At 44.0% G+C, this 22,634-nt stretch overlaps 1 pseudogene; it reads right to left on the bottom strand.

Annotated features, from left to right (window-relative positions):
* Positions 1-6,684: 6,684 nt before the first annotated feature.
* Positions 6,685-6,844, bottom strand: LOC130289980 (U2 spliceosomal RNA; annotated as a pseudogene).
* Between the last annotated feature and the right edge of the window lie 15,790 nt (positions 6,845-22,634).

Here is a 22,634-nt window from a genome sequence, read left to right as displayed (position 1 = left end):
TTTGTGCAACTCCCATTAAAGGGGTAGTCAGGGGAACTGAATTTATCAGACACGTATCCTTTAATAAATGTCTGATTGCAGGGGGTCTTACCGCTGGGACCCCTGCGATCTCCTGTACAGGGCCCCGTCTACTTACCTGTCCCATCTATTTACCTGGACAAGCACAAGCGACGGTCCGTTCAGCCAATCACCGGCTGCTGTGGGACATTATTGCGGCTGGTGATTATGCTCATTGGATAGACCACCCCACCCTCCACCTCCTGCCAGCGATCACACACTTATTCTCTATACTGTGGATAGGGAATAAGTGTCTGATAAATTCAGTTGCCTGGACTACCCCTTTAATTTTCAGCCTATTTGTCTGCTTTTGGTGTCCCTAACACCTCCAGTTACTGCAAGCAGGCCTGGAAGGCCTAAGAGGGACCCTCATCTATCCAACATTTATGACACACCCTATGAGTATGCTATAAATGTCAAGATGGGAGTACCCCCCTTCAAAGGGTTAATAATGTACACTTTAGTTTATTTACTATTTGGACCAATCAGATTATTTTTAGAGGCATTCTGGAATGCAAAAGCAGTGACCTGATTGGTTGTATTGTCAATTCCAGTATTTCCCCCTTTCGATACCCCCCCCCCCCCACGTTGAGCTTATGGAGAAATACTAATTGTACAATAGGACTGTTGCCCCCGATGTGCAGCCATAATAAATTCCTGTCTAATCCCAGCTGCTTGTTATTTATGGGGACATTTTAATTAAAATCCAATACAGGAAGGTTAATGAATCATGTTCAAAAAGATTTGCTGATTTATTATCAGAGGCTCGTAGATTCCATTCAGTCAGCCGCCAAAATAAACCTGATGTGTCAAGTGACTACAATTTTTCTATCCACGGAGGGAAAGGTTAGGTGGATCTCAAGTATAACATGAGTCATTCATTTTTGAATTACTCATCGGAGCGCTGCTGCAGGAAATCTCAGGCAGAGGATGTTTACTGTAAGATCGAAACAAATAGAACGTTGCAGGGATTGCAATGGAAAGAAAATACACATCGAGTGTGACTCTTTGGGAATGGGCCGATCACAAAACATTAACCTTTCCAACATACATAATAAATTGTATCTCCTTTTTATAGAAACCATGGCTTTTAAAAAGACCACTTGGGGTCCCCATACCATCCAGAACATGGTCCTGTCATCATCTTTGTCCCAAATGAAGTGAAATAGTTCCTGGTTGTACTCAGTAAATATTTGCCCCTTCCTGATTAGTTCTATCAGAAGTGGTGGGCACGCAACACAAGTTGTCAGTTGTATGATACTTTCTTTATTAACCAGAAAAAAAGCTGTACAGGGTTTATATATAGATGACATCTGCAAAAGGGGTTGTGTGAATTGGTTGTTAAAAGCACTTTATTGGTTAAAAATTCTTCTCTGTACTTCTTCTTATAAGCTTTTCTCTTATCTCTCCCAGTTGACCACAGACACTCTAGGATCCTTTCGAGGAGAGCAGGTGGGATGTTAGACGTGGTGGGGGCATCTGACATAGTAGGGTTTAGTGGGAGGAGGTCTGGCAGGCTATCTCCATTGCTGATCGGAGTATTTTTTCCCTGTGGGCCAGCGCACCTGGCTGCTCTGCATTCACTTTTGAAGAGTCCTGCCCGTCCTAAATTGTAGCAGACATTTTATCCTTAGGCTGGAGGCACAGTCATCATGAGGGGAGGAGTCTTCTTTGGGGTCCCTTGAGGATGGCATTCGATTCCCTTCACCACTAGGAGGAGGTTTTCCATAGGCAATGACCTGTATTCGTGGCATGCCTGTATTAGCCCCCTCTTCATGGTTCCCTTAGTCCCATTATAAAAGCTGAGGATAGCATTTGCACGTGTGACTTGATCAGATCTTGGAAGGCTTGGGTCAAGCGCAGGTGATACTTCTCCACAGATTCTACTTTGTTGTGTTATGTCCTATATTCTCCACAGATTCTACTTTCTTGTGTTATGTCCTGAATGGTGGTGGCCTGATTGGCTAGCCGGTCCTAGGCCCATGCTTGCAGTTGTTCCACGCAGACTCCCATGACTGGTCACTGGCCAGTCGGGCATCCTGTTGATATTTTTCCATGATAGGCCAATATGCATCTCCGGCCTTCACTTCTGCGAGTCCCTTCAGGTCTATCCATGTGGCTGAAAACATCTTCTGGATTTGCACCATCCGGTGGCAGAACAACATTAGTTGCTTCTCGGGATCCGGCAGGCTAGCCCCCAAGGTGGAGGCTACATAGTAGATGGGAACATCAAGTGGAGGCCCAAAAAAGTGGTGTCTTTAGGCAGGGGAAGCAAAAGGGTGGGGTTCGGAATGTCCTGGTTCCCTTCCTCTGTTGGGGTCTAGTTGGCCTGGATGGGGCACTTGTGGCTGTGGTGGTTGTCCAGGTTTCATTGTGGAATTAAAGGGGTTGGATGGGGACCAAGTATTTTGAATGGCCGGTGGTATTGGGAAGAAAGGGGGAGGGCCTAGGTGAGTCGAGGCTTCGGTGGTCTGGGCTGGAGGTGTTGTTAATGGGGGCATATCATCACAATTCTCATGATATCCATATACAATTTGATTCTCTACCTGCACTTCTTGTTCTATCCACTTCTCTTTGTGCATGGCTCTGGCAACACTATACCAATCTTCTGCTGCTTTCAGCAAATTATTATTTTCAAGGACTCCTTTCGTGTCCCGTAAGGTTTTTTGCCATTCCTTAGCCTGTAATCTCCCTCCCACAGTATATGGTTACCCGCATACTTTCATTAACTTACTTAGCTGCTTGCTACATTCTCCTCCCTCCCTTGCCGTCACCAGGTCGCATGCTAGGGTGCCTTCATCAGGTTTAACTGCTGTGCACCCATCTTTCCTAGCTGGAACCCTAGTCCTCAGACTTTCTCCTGTTCACCTTTCTCACAACCTTCTGTTTTATCCTAGTGACACCGATTTGCTATTGTTCCCTCCTCTATCTCTTTTAAACACTGTTCCGCCCTCCCTTTAACTGTGTAGTTGACGTTAAGGCAGAAAACCAGGACTTCCGACTAATGGGATGTAATAGGATGGCGTCCTAACAGTGTAACCTCAAAGCTTAGTTCTCAACTCTAACTAGACTCGGCCATCCTCATTTTATATCAAACATTAATTCAGTAACACATTCAGGACATGACATGAAATTGGACAACAATAACAGACAACAATATCCAGAGATCATGGGGGATGTCTTGTTACTACGGGAGTCCCGTGTTATCACACACAACCCGTTGCTCCTCCCTACAGTTTATATTAGCACATATGAGTCCACTGTAGAAGCACAGGCAGGGACAAAGTCCAGGACAAGCACTCCTGTCTTTTCAGACTGCAGCATGAAAATAGAGAGGAGGGGTTACAGGGCAACCTGCAGTGATTGGATAAAGAGATCCAGTACAGCAGACTAAGGGAGGAAGTATATTGAGTGAGGCGGGCTCAGTGCTTGCCTCAGACACACCCCTTCCTGAGCAGTGGTTGTCAGAATAAGTGAGAAGCTAGACACAGGGTTTTTCAGTTTTTGCACTTTCGTTTTTTCCTCCTCGCCTTTTAAAAATCCTAACCCTTTAAGTTTTCCACCTAAAAATCAATTTTTTTTGTGCCATCAATTCTGCTTTGTAATGACATCAGTCATTTTACCCAAAGATCTACGGCAAAACCCAAAAAAATCATTGTGCGACAAAATTGAAAAACAAAAACGCCATTTTGTAAGTTTTGGGGGCTTCTGTTTCTACGCAGTACATTTTTCGGTAAAAATGACACCTTATCTTTATTCTGTAGGTCCATATGATTAAATTTATACCCTACTTATATAGGCTTGATTTTGTAATACTTCTAGAAAAAATCCTAACTGCATGCACGAAAATGTATTAGTTTAAAAATGTCATCTTCTGACCCCTATACTTTTTTTATTTTTCCGCATACTGAGATGTATAAGGGCTCATTTTTTGCGCTGTGATCTTAAGTTTTTATTGGTACCATTTTTGTATTGATGGGACATTTTGATTGCTTTTTTATTCATTTTCTTATGGTATAAAAAGTTTTCAGGACTTCGGATTTTTTTTTACGTGAACACCATTGACTGTGCGGTTTAATAAACTATATATTTTTATAGTTTGGACATTTACACATGCGGCGATACCACATATGTTTATATTTGTTTTTATTTACATGTTGTTGTTTTTTAATGGGAAAAGGGGGTGATTCGAACTTTTATTAGAGAAGGGGTTAAATCACATTTATTAACTCTTTATTTTACACTTTTTTTTTTTTGCAATGTTATAGCCATCATAGGGGACTATAACATACAGTACATTGATTGCCAGCACTGTTCAATGCTATGCCATAGCATTGCATTGATCAGTGTGGTCGGCAGTCGATTGCTCAAGCCTGCATCTCAGGCTTGGAGCAATCAATCGCCGATCGGACGTGTCGGAGGCGGGTAAGGGACCCTCCGCTTGCGTCCTAGCTGATCGGGACACCGCAATTTCACCACGGTTGTTCCCGATCTGCCTGGCTGTGCTGCTGGGAATGCATTTTTTACATTTTAGACGTAGTGATCAACTTTGTTCACCGTGTCTACAGGGTAAATAGCGCGCGTTAATAGCAGGCGTAAATTTACGTCCATTGGAGGAGATTTATCAAAACTTGTCCATAGGAAAAGTTGCCCACAGCAACCAGCTCAGATCGCTTCTTTCATTTTTGAAAAGGTCTCTGAGAAATTAAAGAAGCGATCTGATTGGTGGCTATGGGCAACTAAGGAACTTTTTGTGCTTAAAGGGGTATTCCAGGCCAAAACTTTTTTTTATATATCAACTGGCTCCGGAAAGTTAAACAGATTTGTAAATTACTTCTATTAAAAAATCTTAATCCTTCCAATAGTTATTAGCTTCTGAAGTTGAGTTGTTGTTTTCTGTCTAACTGCTCTCTGATGACTCACGTCCCGTGAGCTGTGCAGTTCCTATGGCGATATTTTCCCATCATGCACAGCTCCCGAGACGTGACATCCTCATTGATTAGTTAGACAGAAAACTTCAGAAGCTAATAACTATTGGAAGGATTAAGATTTTTTAATAGAAGTAATTTACAAATCTGTTTAACTTTCCGGAGCCAGTTGATATATATATATATATATATATATATATATATATATATATATATATATATATAAAAGGTTTGTAAGGTGATAATACTCCGCAGAACCCGTGTAGACATGGTATCTGACCGCTATATGGTCACTGTCTGGTGGTGTTAGAGGTCATATTTTATAGTGTGTCCTTGTCCCTGACTGTACGATTAGGTCTGCTATGTTACACTTTTATTTTTCTTTCTTGTGCTGATCGTGTGGTTTACATGTTCAAGAAAGTGGTGTAAAAAGTGACCAAAGGAAGGTTATTTTTTACACATGGTTTTTTGGTTGTATTTTTAGCCTAAAAAATAAACACATACAGTAAATAAACAAAATGCTGTTGCATTAAAATGGCCTTTTTTTTTTTTCAAAAGTCTGGAAGCATAACGGCAATAAAATCAATTTATTTATGTATCAATGTATGTATGTACAATTTTGCTATTAAATTCAATAGAATTCATTACTAAAATAAAAATAAGTTGTTTTTTTTTTAACATTTTTTTGAGTTGGAAAATGTTTTACCCTTTCCAAAAAACAGGTTAAAGGGGTACTCTGCCCAAAAACATCTCATCCCCTATCCAAAGGATAGAGGATAAGATGTCTGATCGCGGGGGTCCCGCTGCTGTGGCACCAAAGTAATCCGCGCATGGAGCAAACTCCGCTCCGTGCCAGATGACTGGCAACTACAGCCTCCACGCCCCCTCCATTCATGTCTATGGGAGGAGGCGTGACGGCTACTACGTAGCCGTCACGCCCCCTCCCATAGACATGAATGGAGGGGGCATGGTGTGATTTTTATTTTTTTTTTATCTAAAGCCGAGGAACGTGCTCTCGAATCACCCAAAGTGCAAGAAAAAGTGCAAACGTGTTACACTAAAAAAAACGTGCACAAAGGATGCGGTCTATCGCAAGCCCTTCTCCTATAGGAGAGAGGCCCCCCAACAAACCTTACCCTTCGCCTCCGGACCAAAAGGTACCTGCGAGGTTCCAGGTTCGATGTCCCTTTTCGCCGAAGCTACTAGGGGACCACAAATGCTCCCGGCATCCCTCTTGGCGTTAGCCAAGGTATCTGCCCGCAGAGCCGATAACGGTAGGTACCCTGCCAAAGCAGGAGTACCCGGGGTGTTTGCAGGGAGGTGCGGAACCTAATGGCCACACACACCTCCCCTAGACCGCCAGGAGGGACACCCAGAAGGGCTACCGCATCTTGACAAATCCTGTCAACACACAACACGCAAAAAGTGACACAGTGAGACAAAAAAGAAATAAATAAGTGAATGTGTGCAGATATACCGCCCGAACATCCGGCCAGATCTATAAAAATTTCTCTGATCCTAGCCAGAAGGCCGGGAATCAAGAGGTGAGTGCCACAAGGTGAAGAGATTATGGTGCCCGTGCTTCAACTCAGTGAGTCCATCCTCCCAGTGAGTTTCGGCACCTCGGGGTCACCACTCCCCGAGGCACAAAAGTACCTCGGCTCTAGACCCTCTCAGCCTCATGGCGAGACCCGGAGGGAACAGGTCACATCGGGGCAGCCGTCGAGCTGATTCCTCAGAACCAGCCCCGGAAAGCCCTAGTACACCTGCATCCTCCATGCAGCACCCATCCCCACCAGCATAAAAACTGATAAGAACAGATACTACACTTGATCTTAGCCAAAAGGCCGAGAAGCGATGGTGTGGGGGCATGGTGTGATGTCACGAACGCAGAAGCTCTAAACTTCCGAGTTCTGGACATTGCCACTGCAGATGGGACCTCCGCGATCGGACATCTTATTCTCTATCCTTTGGATAGGGGATAAGATATTTTTTGGGGGGGAAGACCCAACACAAAATGTGAAAATAGCTTGAAGAACATTTTCAGCAGGGCGACAAATACTCTACAGCATATATAGGCAGACTTCACTAAAGATGTTTTGGACTACATCTCCCATAATGCTCATACAGCCAAAATGCTGCCAAAGCATCATGGGAAATGTAGTTCAAAACATCAACTCCAGTCGGGCCTGTACAGGTGATTTCTTGTGGGTGCTGCAGGATTTCACTCTTTCACGGCATAGTTTTGCTGATTGATTTTTTGGTGACTATGGTCCCGGCTGCTTTGAGATCATTGGCTAGATCCTCCCGTGTAGTTCTTGGCTGATTCCTCGCCGGTCACATGATCACTAAAACTCCATGAGGTGAGGTTTTACATGGAACCCCCGACCGAGGGAGATGGAGTAATATTTTATGTTTCCTTAATTTGGGAATAATCGCACCAACTTCTGTAAACTTCTCACCAAGCTGCTTGGCGATGGTCTAGTAGCCCATTCCGGCCTTGTGTAGGTCTACAATCTCCTCCTCGACATCCTTGAACAGTTCTTTGGTCTTGGCCATGGAGGAGAGTTTGGAATCTGATTGATTGCTTCTCTGGACAGGTGTCTATTATTGAGGTACCAAGCAGAGATTAGGAGCACTCTTTTTTTAAGAGAGTGCTCCTAATCTCAGTTTATTACCTTTATAAAAAGACATCTGGAAGTCAGAAATCTTCCCGATTAATAGGGAGTCAAATGAAAATAATTTTCTAACTTATTTGAAATGCTTTTTTTTTTGTTATTCTGTCCCTCACTTTCAAATAAACTGACCAATAAAATGATATAGTATAGATACAGGTTGACACAGCTGTGGTTGGTGGTGCACGTGGAATAATTAAAGGAGTACTCCCCTGGTAAACATTTTTTTTTTTAAATCAACTGGTGCCAGAAAGTTAAGCAGATTTGCAAATTACTTCTATTTAAAAATCTGAATCCTTCTAGTACTTATCAGCTTCTATTTGCTCCACAGGAAGTTCTTTTCTTTTTGAATTTCCTTTCTGTCTGACCACAGTGCTCTCCGCTGACATCTCTGTTCATTTAGGAACTGTCCAGAGCAGGAGCAAATCCCCATAGCAAACCTCTCCTGCTCCAGACAGTTCCTAAAATGGACAGAGGTGTCAGTAGAGAGCACTGTGGTCAGACTGAAAAGGAAATTCAAAAAGAAAAGAACTTCCTGTGGAGCAAATAGAGGCTGATAAGTACTAGAAGGATTAAGATTTTTAAATAGAAGTAATTTACAAATCTGTTTATCTTTCTGGCACCGGTTGATTAAAAAATAAAAAAAAGTTTTCCAGGGGAGTACCCCTTTAAAATGATAGACTGATCATTTCTTTGTCAGTGGGCAAAAGTACAAAATCATCAGGGGATCAAATACTTTTTTCCTTCACTGTAAATGGCTGAAAAGCTGAATATTGTATGTTTAATCTGATTGTACCACATAAATAGAGGCACTATAACAAAAGGACACAATGAAAATACTGGGCCGCAGGTGATAGACTCTCGGGAGCGCAGGACTACGGCTGCCACACACCAAGTACTTTTATTTATGTGTCTGTATAGATGTATGTTTAAGGTGTAAGTGACACGTTCTGTTTAAGTGTTTCAGATGCCGAGCCAAACTTTGCTGTACTAGACCTCAATCTAGGAAAAGCAAATTATGTGTTCCATGAACTATTTATTGTACGGCTGCCAAGTGAACAATATATTCTCTAGGTACGTTTGTAAGCCGGGCCCATTAATCACAGTGGGGCAAGAAATGTTTATTTCCATATATTTATTTATTTGCATATGCGTGTATCTGTATGGGTACAGTGCTACAGAATATGTTGGTGCTATAACAAAAGCAGTAAATAAACATATGACATGTTATATATTATATACTATACAAACAATCTATCTATATCTTTTTACGTGTTTACATTTACAGGGTTTAATGTTCTACAAAAGTAGCAGTGCTTGCACGTACAGTGACCCCTCAACCTACAATGGCTCCGACATACGATCATTTCAACATACGATGCTTTTTAATGTCGGGGCCATCGCATAAACGGCTATCCGGCAGCGCAGACTGCTTCAGCGGCCACCGGATAGCCGTTGATGGTGCTACGTGTGGTCCGGTGGGTGTCATTCACCTGTAACCGGGGCTCCGAACAGTCCTCTTCGGGATCCCCTTCATCGTCGGCGCTCTCCATCGTTGTCTAATAGGAGCGGCGTGCGCAGGGACGTGATGACGGCGATGAAGAGACGCAGCAGAGACGGTCCGGGGACGTGGCGACAGCGATGGAGGGCGACATCCAGGGCAGCGGGGACAGGTGAGTACAACTTCCTCTACCAGTGGTCTTCAACCTGCGGACCTCCAGATGTTGCAAAACTACAATTCCCAGCATGCCCGGACAGCCGTTGGCTGTCCGGGCATGCTGGGTGTTGTAGTTTTGCAAAATCTGGAGGTCTGCAGGTTGGAGACCACTGTCCTATACTTTACATTGCACGGATCCCTCAACATACGATGGTTTCAACTAACGATCGTTCATTTGGAACAAATTACCATTGTATGTTGAGGGACCATTGTATTAGAAAAAATAACTTTTTTTTTCTATTTATTTATTTATTTTTTCCCAACAAAAATTGTACATTCCATATAAAAACACATTTCCATTTTTCTTTATCCATTATCAATATGTCTGAAAATTGTTCCTTTTTACCCCCCCCCCCCCCCATACATCTCTCCAATCTGGTTCCAGTGCCCTTTCCGACCCTCGCCATCTAAGTATACCTTTTTGGTTTATCTAAGACCATCTCTCATCCCCTTCCCCACCACCCGTACCCCCTCCCCTAAATAAATCTTCCTATCTCTAAAACCAAACAAAAATAGAAGAGTGACATTTTGGCTCCTCCCCTCCTCTGAGCCCAACCCTCAATCCAACCCCAGCCACATTACTCCTTTCCTCGCTTTCTCGCTCCTGGTCTCCGCCATACATATCTTCATTCAATTCCTTTTTTTTTTTTCTTACTAATTTAGTATTTACAATTTTCCTCCCCTTGCCAGCGAGGAGCACTGCGCCTTCACGCCCGCTCCTCCTTCACGCCCGCTCCTCCCTGACTATTCGTGCTCCACCACTGATGCATTTATTACACACACTACAGGGTCAACCATCTTGGGGAGGACTTTTAAAAAACTACTTTTACTTTTTTTTTTTTTTTTCTTTTTTCTTTCCCTTTTTATCCTTTAAAAGAATGTATCAGGGAAACCACTAATATTTAATTCTTTCACTAGAAAAAATTACTTATGATGTAAATCTCGAAGTAGAACTTGAACTTTAAAGGGGTACTTCAGGGTAAAATCAAAAACAGTCTTTAAAGGGGTACTCCGCTGCTCAGTGTTTGGAACAGACTGTTCCGAACGCTGGAGCCAGTGCCGGGAGCTCGTGATGTCATAGCCCCCCCCCCCCACTCATGACGTCACACCCCACCCCCTCAATGCAAGTCTATGGGAGGGAGACAGGTGCCACGCCCCATCCCATAGGCTTGCATTGAGGGTGCGGAGCGTGATGTCACACGGGGCGGAGCCGTGACGTCCGAATGCTCCGGCCCCGTGATTGAAAGTAATCAGAACCGGAGTGAACATGCTCCGGGGACTGATTTTAACGGGGTGTGGCATGCGAGATCAAGGGGGTCCCCAGCAGCGGGACCCCCATGATCAGGCATCTTATCCAATATCCTTTGGATAGGGGATAAGATGTCTAAGCGCCGGAGTACCCCTTTAATTGCATATTTTTTTTAATGAACTAAGTGCATATATAAAATGTAGGCATTCTCTTTGCTGATATTATGGTTAAAGGGAATATGACAGATGGATCAACCTAACTAACCTGAATATACAGGTGGTTAATGTGGGTGATCCTGAGTAAAACTACCGTATATACTCGAGTATAAGCCGACCCGAGTATAAGCCGAGACCCCTAATTTCAACCCAAAATCCCAGGAAAAGTTATTGACTCGAGTATAAGCCTAGGGTGGGAAATACCTCATCCCCCCCTGTCATCATCCAGACCCGTCATTAACATCCTCATCATCCCCTTGTCATCATCCCACACATCCCCCCTTCATCATCCCCTTGTCATCATCCCACACATCCCCTTATCATCCCACACATCCCCCCTTCATCATCCCCTTGTCATCATCCCACACATCCCCTTATCATCCCACACATCCCCCCTTCATCATCCCCTTGTCATCATCCCACACATCCCCTTATCATCCCACACATCCCCCCTTCATCATCCCCTTGTCATCATCCCACACATCCCCCCTTCATCATCCCCTTGTCATCATCCCACACATCCCCTTATCCCACACATCCCCCCTTCATCATCCCCTTGTCATCATCCCACACATCCCCTTATCCCACACATCCCCCCTTCATCATCCCCTTGTCATCATCCCACACATCCCCTTATCCCACACATCCCCCCTTCATCATCCCCTTGTCATCATCCCACACATCCCCCCTTCATCATCCCCTTGTCATCATCCCACACATCCCCTTATCATCCCACACATCCCCCCTTCATCATCCCCTTGTAATCATCCCACACCCCCCCCCCTTCATCATCCCCACCCCCCTTCATCATCCCCACACCCCCCCCCCTTCATCATCCTCTTCTCATCATTCGCCCTCAGTGGTCTTCAACCTGCGGACCTCCAGAGGTTTCAAAACTACAACTCCCAGCAAGCCCGGGCAGCCATCGGCTGTCCGGGCTTGCTGGGAGTTGTAGTTTTGAAACCTCCGGAGGTCCGCAGGTTGAAGACCACTGCGGCCTTCAACATGCGGACCTCCAGAGGTTTCAAAACTACAACTCCCAGCAAGCCCGGGCAGCCATCGGCTGTCCGGGCTTGCTGGGAGTTGTAGTTTTGAAACCTCCGGAGGTCCGCAGGTTGAAGACCACTGCGGCCTTCAACATGCGGACCTCCAGAGGTTTCAAAACTACAACTCCCAGCAAGCCCGGGCAGCCATCGGCTGTCCGGGCTTGCTGGGAGTTGTAGTTTTGAAACCTCCGGAGGTCCGCAGGTTGAAGACCACTGCGGCCTTCAACATGCGGACCTCCAGAGGTTTCAAAACTACAACTCCCAGCAAGCCCGGGCAGCCATCGGCTGTCCGGGCTTGCTGGGAGTTGTAGTTTTGAAATCTCCGGAGGTCCGCAGGTTGAAGACCACTGCGGCCTTCAACATCATCCAGCCCCCTCTCACCCCCTTTAGTTCTGAGTACTCACCTCCGCTCGGCGCTGGTCCGGTCCTGCAGGGCTGTCCGGTAAGGAGGTGGTCCGGTGAGGAGGTGGTCCGGGCTGCTATCTTCACCGGGGGCGCCTCTTCTCCGCGCTTCCGGCCCGGAATAGAGCCGTTGCCTTGACAAGGCAACGTGACTATTCTGAGGCCGGGCCCGAAGCGCTTAGAAGAGGCCTCCCCGGTGAAGATAGCAGCCCGGACCACCTCCTCACCGGACCACCTCCTTACCGGACAGCCCTGCAGGACCGGACCAGCGCCGAGCGGAGGTGAGTACTCAGAACTAAAGGGGGTGAGAGGGGGCTGGATGATGTTGAAGGCCGCAGTGGTCTTCAACCTGCGGACCTCCGGAGGTTTCAAAACTACAACTCCCAGCAAGCCCGGACAGCCGATGGCTGCCCTGGCTTGCTGGGAGTTGTAGTTTTGAAACCTCTGGAAGTCCGCAGGTTGAAGACCACTGCGGGTGGGGGAGTTCACTCGAGTATAAGCCGAGGGGGGTGTTTTCAGCACGAAAAATCGTGCTGAAAAACTCGGCTTATACTCGAGTATATACGGTATGTATTTCTGACGCCAATCCGTTCAGCCGTTCCAGAGATATTCCATAATCTTGGAATTTGCAAATTAACCCTTAACTGCATTAGGGGCCGGTTTGAAGACTATCTGCCATTTCCTGGGTCCCGTTTGTGTCGCCCGATCATCAATATTAAAGGGGTACTCCTGTGGAAAACTTTTTTTTTTAATCAACTGGTGCCAGAAAGTTAAACAGATTTGTAAATTACTTCCATGAAAAAAATCTTAATCCTTCCAGTACTTATTAGCTGCTGAATACTACAGAGGAAATGGTTTTCTTTTTGGAACACAGAGCTCTCTGCTGACATCATGACCACAGTGCTCTCTGCTGACACCTCTGTCCATTTTAGTAACTGTCCAGAGCAGTATATGTTTGCTATGGGGATTTTCTCCTACTCTGGACAGTTCTTAAAATGGACAGAGGTGTCAGCAGAGATAAGTGGGGGTCAGCATGAATATGACCCAGGGGGCAGAGTCAGAGGTGCAGACAGTCTTTAAACCTGCTCTAATATGCAAATTAACTCAGCAGGTAAGAATTAATTTGCATATTGCAAGATTGTGCTATATCTCGAGAATGGCTGAACGGATTTGGGTAAGGAATATATCATTTTCCTCAGGATGGCCCACACTAACTACCTGTATATTTAGGTTATTGTCAGTATCCCTTAAAAGCAGATCAGGATTCCATCTCAGTTGGCTCCAGCCTCCTACCCTGTGGGTTATATGACCATCCACAATCTTGGCAAGAAATGCCCAAAATGCATGCTTATTATTCAACGAGTTACACAAAGAACACATTATATCCATTCTATCCATTCCGTTTTATGACTATTTATTTTGCAGCCACATGGCCTTACCGGGCATCTAAGTGAATAATAGCCAACATCAGACCTTTCTGTTCCCAAACACGGTGTCTCATTTGCATATTGCCGTCTGCTCCGTTGACAACCCGGTAGAATGTGTGTTACGAGACGGAGAAATAAAATTAGCGTCGCTCTCCTCCGTAAATTACATGTTGTAATTAGTATGGAAAGGAAGGATCCCATAGCTGAGGAATATTTATCAGCCCGTAAATTATTCTTTATCAGTTTACAATTGCACTTGTTCGCGGATAATAACAGGGACTGTATCGCTCTATTAAGGACATGCAAAAACCCAGCCTGGCATTTCCACCACCACAAAATGTATATTGCTCACACAACTTGACCTTTAAATGTAATAAAATAATACTCACTGATCCAAATCAGCTGTATACATAAAACAGGCAACCGTGTTTACTAAAGGAGGAAGCCAAGGATTTGCATAGAGAGCTCGCTAGGGAACTGTGTGGATGCAAATTTAGGATTAATATTTCGGTATTAGAATAAGTAAGTATCAGTATCATACCAAATACTTTTATTTTTTTTCACGATAAGAATTCTTCATATACCGCAATACCGGTCAGGAGGCTCTCGTAAAGCCCGCAGCAGCCTCAGACTCGGCAACAGACTCAGTGGCAGCCTCACCCTCCGAGCGAGTACATTCACGCCGCCATAGTGCCGCCATTCCTTCCCCGCTCAGCCTGCCCTGGACTGCCATCTTCAGCCACCAACGCCGCCACTCGGCCTCTTTCAGTAGGTAAAAATGAAAATCTTCTAGAGCACACACTCGTTGTGCGCTATGCTGCGGCCCCGGCGGTCCTCCCAGGTATGTGCGGAGAAGACTGCAGACAGAGCATTGCACCCTAGTGTCTTCTACAGACCTTAGGGTGCAATGCTCTGCAGTCTGCACATACCCTCTCATGTGTATAGCAGTGTCTGTACTTCAGCCAAGGGTGCAATGCTCTGCACATACTCCCACCTGTATAGGAGTGTACACACACACTGCTATACACATGGGGGTATGTGCAGACTGCAGAGAATTGCACTGTAGGGTCTTCTACATGGAGGAGAGTTACCAGGCGGCCTGACCGAGACCCCGGGTGCCATGGTGAGGACCCCCGACCACCGCCCACAAATACCGTTAAATACCATGAAAACACCATAATTTAGAAAAATTGTGATATACATTTTTGGTCATACCGCCCCGCTCTAAGTATCAGTGTTTAATTCTTTGACTCTATTGGCTCATCTGTTAGAGAGTTGTACCAGGTTTGCAAGTGACTGGAAGCGGCAGTGCTTATGTTGTGGATACCCTTCCTCAGGGGTGGTATCGGTGAGCTCCCGGTGACAGACAGACTCTCTGATTGGTGGAGCAGCACCTGCTGACTGCTGTGCCCCCAATCAGCACTGTGCTCAGGCTCAGACAGTCATACCAGTATTTACACACTACTACCTAGAGCAGTGTTTCTAAACCAGGGTGCCTCAAGCTGTTGCAAAACTACAACTTCCTGCATGCATGAACAGCCAAAGGCTGTCCGGGCATGCAGTAAGTTGTAATTTTGCAACAGCTGGCGGCACTCTGGTTGAGAAAAACTGCCCTAGAGACTTTTGTGCATTTCCTTTTACCTCTTGAAGACACCAGATCCACCAAAGACCACTGAATACCTCCAGTGCCTACTGGCTGCTACCTGAACTGCTCACAGACCTGCTGTTTCCCTCCCCTCCCTTGAAGATTGTGAGCCCTCGTGGGCAGGGCCCGCTCAACCCATATATTAGTCCGACGTTTACTGTTTCAGGTCCACTGTACTTGCTCTTGTGTTGTGATATGTATTTTAACCCCTTTATCATAAACTAACATAGAGAAAAAGCACCAACAACCATGCATCAAAAATGTAGTCTATCTTTATTCAAAAATTGTAAAAATCAATGAATAAAATAGTAGGAGCACCATACACATTTTTGGGTAGTGATCATTACTTCCTTTTGGTTGGTTTTTGTGACAATATTTCCCTTCATAATTAGTATAGGAAGAAGAAGAAAAAGACGAAGGAGACCTACAATTAGTACTTAAATCATTTATTGTCTGTTTTATTTTATTCCTTTACATTGCACAAACATACAGTATTCCGCAGCACTATACTTAGACCATCATCAATTCCAGTGTACCCTGTATCCATTGCAGTTCAAACACAGGGAAAACACATGAACTCTATGCAGATGATGCTCATGGTTGGATTTGAGCCCAGAGCCACAGAAAAGTACAAAACAATGGGCCACCACATTGCTCACATTACTGAACATCATTTTTCATTCAGAGGTAGACACAGACAGCAGAGTCCCCCTTCATGAAAGAACAACATATGGCCCACTTGTTTTCGCATAGCTCAGGATAGAGCAACCAAATCTCTGTATCTGATCCACATTCTACTGTAGCACTCACGGTAGTGGTAGTAGGGCTGCTGGATGTGGATCCTCCAACCTGTGTGGGAGATGACACAGGCCATATCGGGGAGCAGAGTCTAAGATGCCACTGGTCTTCACCAGATCCTACCGCATGGCAGAATGGGCTTGCTTCAGCAGGTGACACCCAGGTCACTAACCCCGATACCACTTGACCACACAGGTAACTGCACAAGACAAGGTACAGTAGGTTGAGGCAGAGGCCTATACTATGACAAAGGTGCGTAGTATAGGCATGCTTAATCTCAGGTTAGGGGCACTGTAGATCTGGCAGGGAAGTGTGGTAGGTGTGGGGACTTATAGAGTAGTGTCAGGTGTTACACATAATTATGGGCGTACTGGCCCTTCAAATTTCAGAGCTTTGGCGCACATGCCTTAGGAGATGGGGACACGCACGCTGGAGCTGAGACACAGTGGAGGAGGTGGCAGAGGACCATGGTAAGTGACGGGCTGGGATTCGCATGAAGGCACGTCCCGGAATGCGAATCCCAGCCCCGCCGGCAGCAGGGGAGAGGGGAGCAATGCACTCTCGGCCCACGCAAGTGGCTGGAGTGCATTGTGTGACATCTACAGTAATGGGGAATCATGATTTTCATTGGCTTCATCCCTGGCACATGTAATCTAATAGACAGTAGGAAGTTGTTTTTGGTGTGAAAGTAGACCTTAGTATGCGTAGTCCAGATGGCCCATATGGTATGTTAGATTTTGCCGTTCATCTTAATATTCTTGGTGCAAGTACAGTCGTCCATAACTACAGTGAAGACTGATACACATTTCAGTCTACTTTCTCTCCTTTTACTCTGTGTCAACCGTAAGCTTTGTTACCGACCACTGTTTGTCCTGGTATTCTTGGTGCACACACAAGGGGTCTATAACTAAAACAAAGTTGGACACAGAATAGTTCTGCATATGATGTAAGCTGGATGGCAAGCCTTAAATGGGTATTTCCATCTCAACATTTACGGCATATCCATTGGATATACCTTAAAGGAGTATTCTGGTTATGCCAAACTTATCCCCTATCCACAGGAAGTGTCTGGTCGGAGGGGTTCCATCCACTGGGACCACCCTTTAATCTCCTAAATGGGGCCCTGGCTTTCTCAGTTTAACTCACCAGTTCTGTCCTTCTCCACTGACCTCTTCGGTCACCTTCAAAGACACGCTTGTGCTAAACAACAGTGACAGCCCATTTAGCCAGTCACAGGTGCCCCATCCAGGCTGGTAAGTAGGCTTTCACTGCTGTTCAGCTCAAGGGTGATGGCCAGAAATCTCAGGGGAGAAGCTGGAGACTGGTGAGTTGAGCTGCAAGAGACTGTGGAGGGTGCCAGTAGTCAGACCCCCATTATCAGTTTTTCTAAAGTGGAGTTCCCCTATAAATATACGATAGATTCAGGTATAACCTGTAGGGCCCCCACCTATCCCAAAATTAAGGGCCCTATATCTCCTTTGGCCTGCTTCCAGTGGCTGGAGGTACTCAGGTAGCTGAATAAAGCAGTGTGCTGTGGATTTATCATAAATGTCAAGGGGCGGAGAGTAGAGTTCAGTAGGATCAGCCATAGAGATCTCCCTGCTAAAGCATTACATTTGAGCAAAGTAAATAATAAATATGCAAACCGACCTCTCGACTTTTCCATAAGGCAATTTTTACATGGATGGGAACGGCATTTGTTTTCTCCCTTATGATGATGTTATAATGGGATTCACACATTTACTGGAAATAAGTCTCAGGAAATTAAAAACACAGTTCAATGCGCTCCTCTTACTGCTTCTCCTGCCAGTTGCTTTCTTATTTTTCAGACTCCGTGTGACTAAGTCATTGCAAAATGATTCTGAAATGTTTTGGTTCTGGTCCCCTTCCATGTGACTTTTTACAACCGGGTTATTGACTTAAACGGCACGTAATTCTGAACCTGAGAACTGCCCGCTCTAAAAATCCAATATACTGCCAGGCCAAGGTATTTTCTTCATTGAATAAACAGCTGTGTGTATTTAAACCAAGACCAGGCCTATCCTAGTCAATGTATTCAGTGATAGTTCCTGAATACACTCTGCATCTGTTTACATGTAGAAGTGAACATTTTAGAATTCTCTGAATTTTTCATCCTTGCCAAGTCCTCAAATTAGACAAGCAGAATCTCACCTGAAAAAATAAGCTTGTATACTGTATACGAAAGTTGGCATTTCCATTGCCTATTCACTGGAAGTCAACATGGAAACACCATGAATGAAAATGTAAGTAAAGTCATATGGCAAAGTTATCTACCCACCTGGTGAACTTTAAAATTGGAAAACTAAGTACTTAATTGGGAATATCCTGGCATGGGGAGAATTAATGGATATCCCCAATACCCACAGAACAGGATTCAGGAGTTAGGGTCTAAACCAACAAGTACTCAACTCTTCATCCATAATGGTATAGTAGTGTTCCCAGTAGATTGTTCCATCAACTCAAAGCACCAACGTTTGCCCAGATTTACTAATACTATCTAATACCTAGACAGTGCAAGCTAACACTAGTAGTTTCCAGTCTGTGGACCTCCAGATATTGCAAGACTACAACTTCTAGCATGCCCGGACAGCCAACGGCTGTCCAGGCTTTCTAGAGGTTGTAGTTTTGCTAAATCTGGAGGTCTACAGTTTGGAGACCACTGGGCTAGACAGTCTAAAAATGCACCACATTAATCACAGTGACTCAGGCTGCTTACTAAATCTGGCACATAGTAAAGGAGTTAACCAACACTAGGGACTTTAGTAATACACTAGTATAATACAAGGATCCATGCTTGTGTTGGTGGTAAATGGCCGTGTCCCGTGTCCTGTGTCCCCATTATGCTGCTTGCTTGTTTTTGGGAACTGGCTACTTCCGGTTTCCGTGGCCTACAGACTACAGTCCCCAGGATTTTTAGTTTCAAGGTGAACTGTGACTTTTCCCTCCCACACCTTGGTGGCCCCACCCATTGCAGCACAGCCACGCTCCCTTTGATCACATGACTTGCTGACATCGCCTGACACACAAGCTTTGGATCTGTGTGATATTTATTGCACGCACATGTGCGCCGGTAACATCATCAGGGGACCGGCTTCACACACAACAGATGAAGCGGCCAAGCCCCCTTTCAGCACCTGACTTGTGATGTATCATTATTGTGATGTCAATACATTCAATACCAGCCACCAAACACAGGTAAGCAAAGTATATAAGTAACTAGTCAAAATTGGCTGCTCCCCTGTCTTACATTCAAAGCGAACCAAAAATCCTGGAAACCTTTTTAAGACTATCTAGTTTAGAGGCCCCCATACACTTTGGTGAAAAGTCAACTGACCCCCACCGATTTTGGCAGCATTAGCCAACTCTAAAATGTATATGGAAGCCTCTTAAAGGGGTACTCCACTGGCCAGTGTTCGGAAAATATAGTTCCAAATACTGTGTGCGCGCTGCAGGGGATCGGCCACGCCTCCTCATGATGTCACACCATGCCTCCTTAATGCAAGTCTATGGGAAGGGGTGTGATGGCAGCCACACCCCCTCCAATAGACTTGCATTTATGGGGCATGGCTGACCCCTGCAGCACACATACACAGTGTTTGGAACCAAATGTTCTGAACACTGGCCAGTGGAGTACCCCTTTAACCCCTTAAGGACCGGGGGTTTTTCCGTTTTTGCATTTTCGTTTTTTGCTCCTTGCCTGTAAAAAATCATAACTCTTTCAATTTTGCACCTAAAAATCCCTATGATGGCTCATTTTTTGCGCCACCAATTCTACTTTGTAATGACGTCAGTCATTTTGCCCAAAAATCTACAGTGAAACGGAAAAAAATCATTGTGCGACAAAATTGAAAAAACCCCGCAGTTTTGTAACTTTTGGGGGCTTCCGTTTCTACGTAGTACATTTTTCGGTAAAAATGAAACCTTATCTTTATTCTGTAGGTACATACAATTAAAATGATACCCTACTTATATAGGTTTGATTTTGTCGCACTTCTGGAAAAAATCATAACTACATGCAGGAAAATTAATACGTTTAAAATTGTCATCTTCTGACCCTATAACTTTTTTATTTTTCCGTGTATAAGGCGGTATGAGGGCTCATTTTTTTGCGCCGTGATCTGAAGTTTTTAACGGTACCATTTTTGCATTGATAGGACTTATTGATCACTTTTTATTCATTTTTAAATTATATAAAAAGTGACCAAAAATGCCCTATTTTGGACTTTGGAATTTTTTTGCGCGCACGCCATTGACCGAGCGGTTTAATTAATTATATATTTTTATAATTCGGACATTTCCGCACGCGGTGATACCATATATGTTTATTTTTATTTTTATTTACACTGTTTTTTTTTTATGGGAAAAGGGGGGTGATTCAAACTTTTAATAGGGGAGGGGTTAAATGATATTCATTCACTTTTTTTTTTCACTTTTTTTTGCAGTGTTATAGCTCCTATAGGGACCTATAACACTGCACACACTGATCTTTATCATTGATCAGTGGTTTCTCATAGGAAACCAGTGATCGATGATTCTGCCGCTTGACTGCTCATGCCTGGATCTCAGGCACTGAGCAGTCATTCGGCGACCGGACAGCGAGGAGGCAGGTAGGGGCCCTCCCGCTGTCCTGTAAGCTGTTCGGGATGCCGCGATTTCACCGCGGCTATCCCGAACTGCCCGACTGAGTTAACCGGCAGCTTTCACTTTCGGTTTTAGCCGACGCCATTTTTTTTGTTTTCTGTTATTTTGAAAGTGTAAATGATGGAAATAAAATGTAACTTTTGTTGACATATTATAAGAATGTCTAATCTATAACTTGATGCCTTTTGGAGATTTGTCCATCTTTCCTTGGCTTCTTTATGCATATTAATACAAATTTTTACCTGGTGTGCCCAAACTTTTGATCCCCACTGTATAAATGTTGTTCTTATCATTGCACACAGAAGGGCACCAGTAATGTTTAATAGGTTATTTGGGATTTCTCTTAAAAGTTATATACTCTACTGGAACATGATTGGCTCCGAAATAAACTTTTGTTGGTTTTGTCTTCTGAATTTTGGAGCCCATTAAAGAACAAGTGGATCCTTTAGTGACCAAGTCTGACCCTGTTTACCCTACAGAAAGGTGCTGACCTCTCTTCTTTTGTTGTTTCCTAAACCTCAAATTCTTTAGATTTCTCTATTGAAACCAACCTGCTGCCCGTCGAACCTTTCATCACTTCATGAAGCAATCCAACAAGTTCAACATTAGAATAAATTACAAAAACATAACAAAATAAAATTAGGTTTTTTATTCAAAATGTTTTTGGTAATAACTGACTGTAAGCGAATGTTTTCCCTTATAATAGTTTGCTAATGAGAGGTATTATTATGTGAAAAAATACTTTTTGGCTGTTTTTGAGCAGAAGAATGAGAATGACCTTCACCTCCCAGGTGTGCAGATACCTTATTCCAGATATCTAGTGTGATTTCCCAGGCTTTACAGATGAATAAAGGATGCAGCTGTTCAGACTAAGGTTGTCCAAGCTCAGTCAGAAGAATGTGGTCTCTGAGAGTGAAGGAAACTGAGCTCCCTGCCAACTTCTCCTTCTATAAACCATGGCTGGAGTTTTTAATTATATAGCTAGAATTTAACTTTTATTTTTTATTTTTTTGAGTTATTGAAAAAGCCCAAAGATTTTAGATATTACCAAAGGGAAGAATCCTGCAGTACTTTTTTCCACGTTATGGGTAAAAAGTTTAATCATTACATACTTGATTATGTTTTAATTAGATTTTTCCCAAATATTGTAATGTGAACATGGAATACACATTTTATGTCATGTATGATGATAATATTTTTCCTTGTGTACAGATTGGTAATGTTGGTCTCAGTATACAGAATTTGGTCAGTGACAGTATGATGGTGATATATATTATGACCAAAAACTAATAGAGACTGGTAAATGGAGGGTGGAAACTTAAACCACTTACTTATAGGTTACCCTTGGGTAACCCAGAAAAACCCTGATTTCCCAATTACCTAACTTATTTTTAAAGTGCAATCTTTATTGTTTTATTTATGCACATTGAACTTGTTAAAAATCACATTCGCCATATTGTCCTGATTTTGAAGATCAATGTTCAATATATCTGACAATATATTGGACAATATAGGGTGCCTGCAGAAACACCCATTTGTCTTTGATAACAGGACAGCGGCGTCTAAGTACAATCTAAATGGCCCCCCTTAACATGTTTCACTACCGAAGTAGCGTTGTCAAGAGGCAAATGGGCACTCTTGACAAAGCTACTTCGGTAGTGAAACATGTTGAGGGGGGCCATTTAGATTTTACTTAGACGCATTTCTCCCGTTATCAAAGACAAACGGGTGTTTCAGCAGGCACCCTATATTGTCCAATATTCAGATATATTGAACATTGATCTTCACAATCAGGACAATATGGCGAATGGGA

Source organism: Hyla sarda, chromosome 8, assembly GCF_029499605.1.
Source record: "Hyla sarda isolate aHylSar1 chromosome 8, aHylSar1.hap1, whole genome shotgun sequence".
Classification (NCBI taxonomy): Eukaryota; Metazoa; Chordata; class Amphibia; order Anura; family Hylidae; genus Hyla; species Hyla sarda.
The sequence above is the reverse complement of the archived record's forward strand: the minus strand, read 5'-3'. Positions and strand labels throughout refer to the sequence as shown.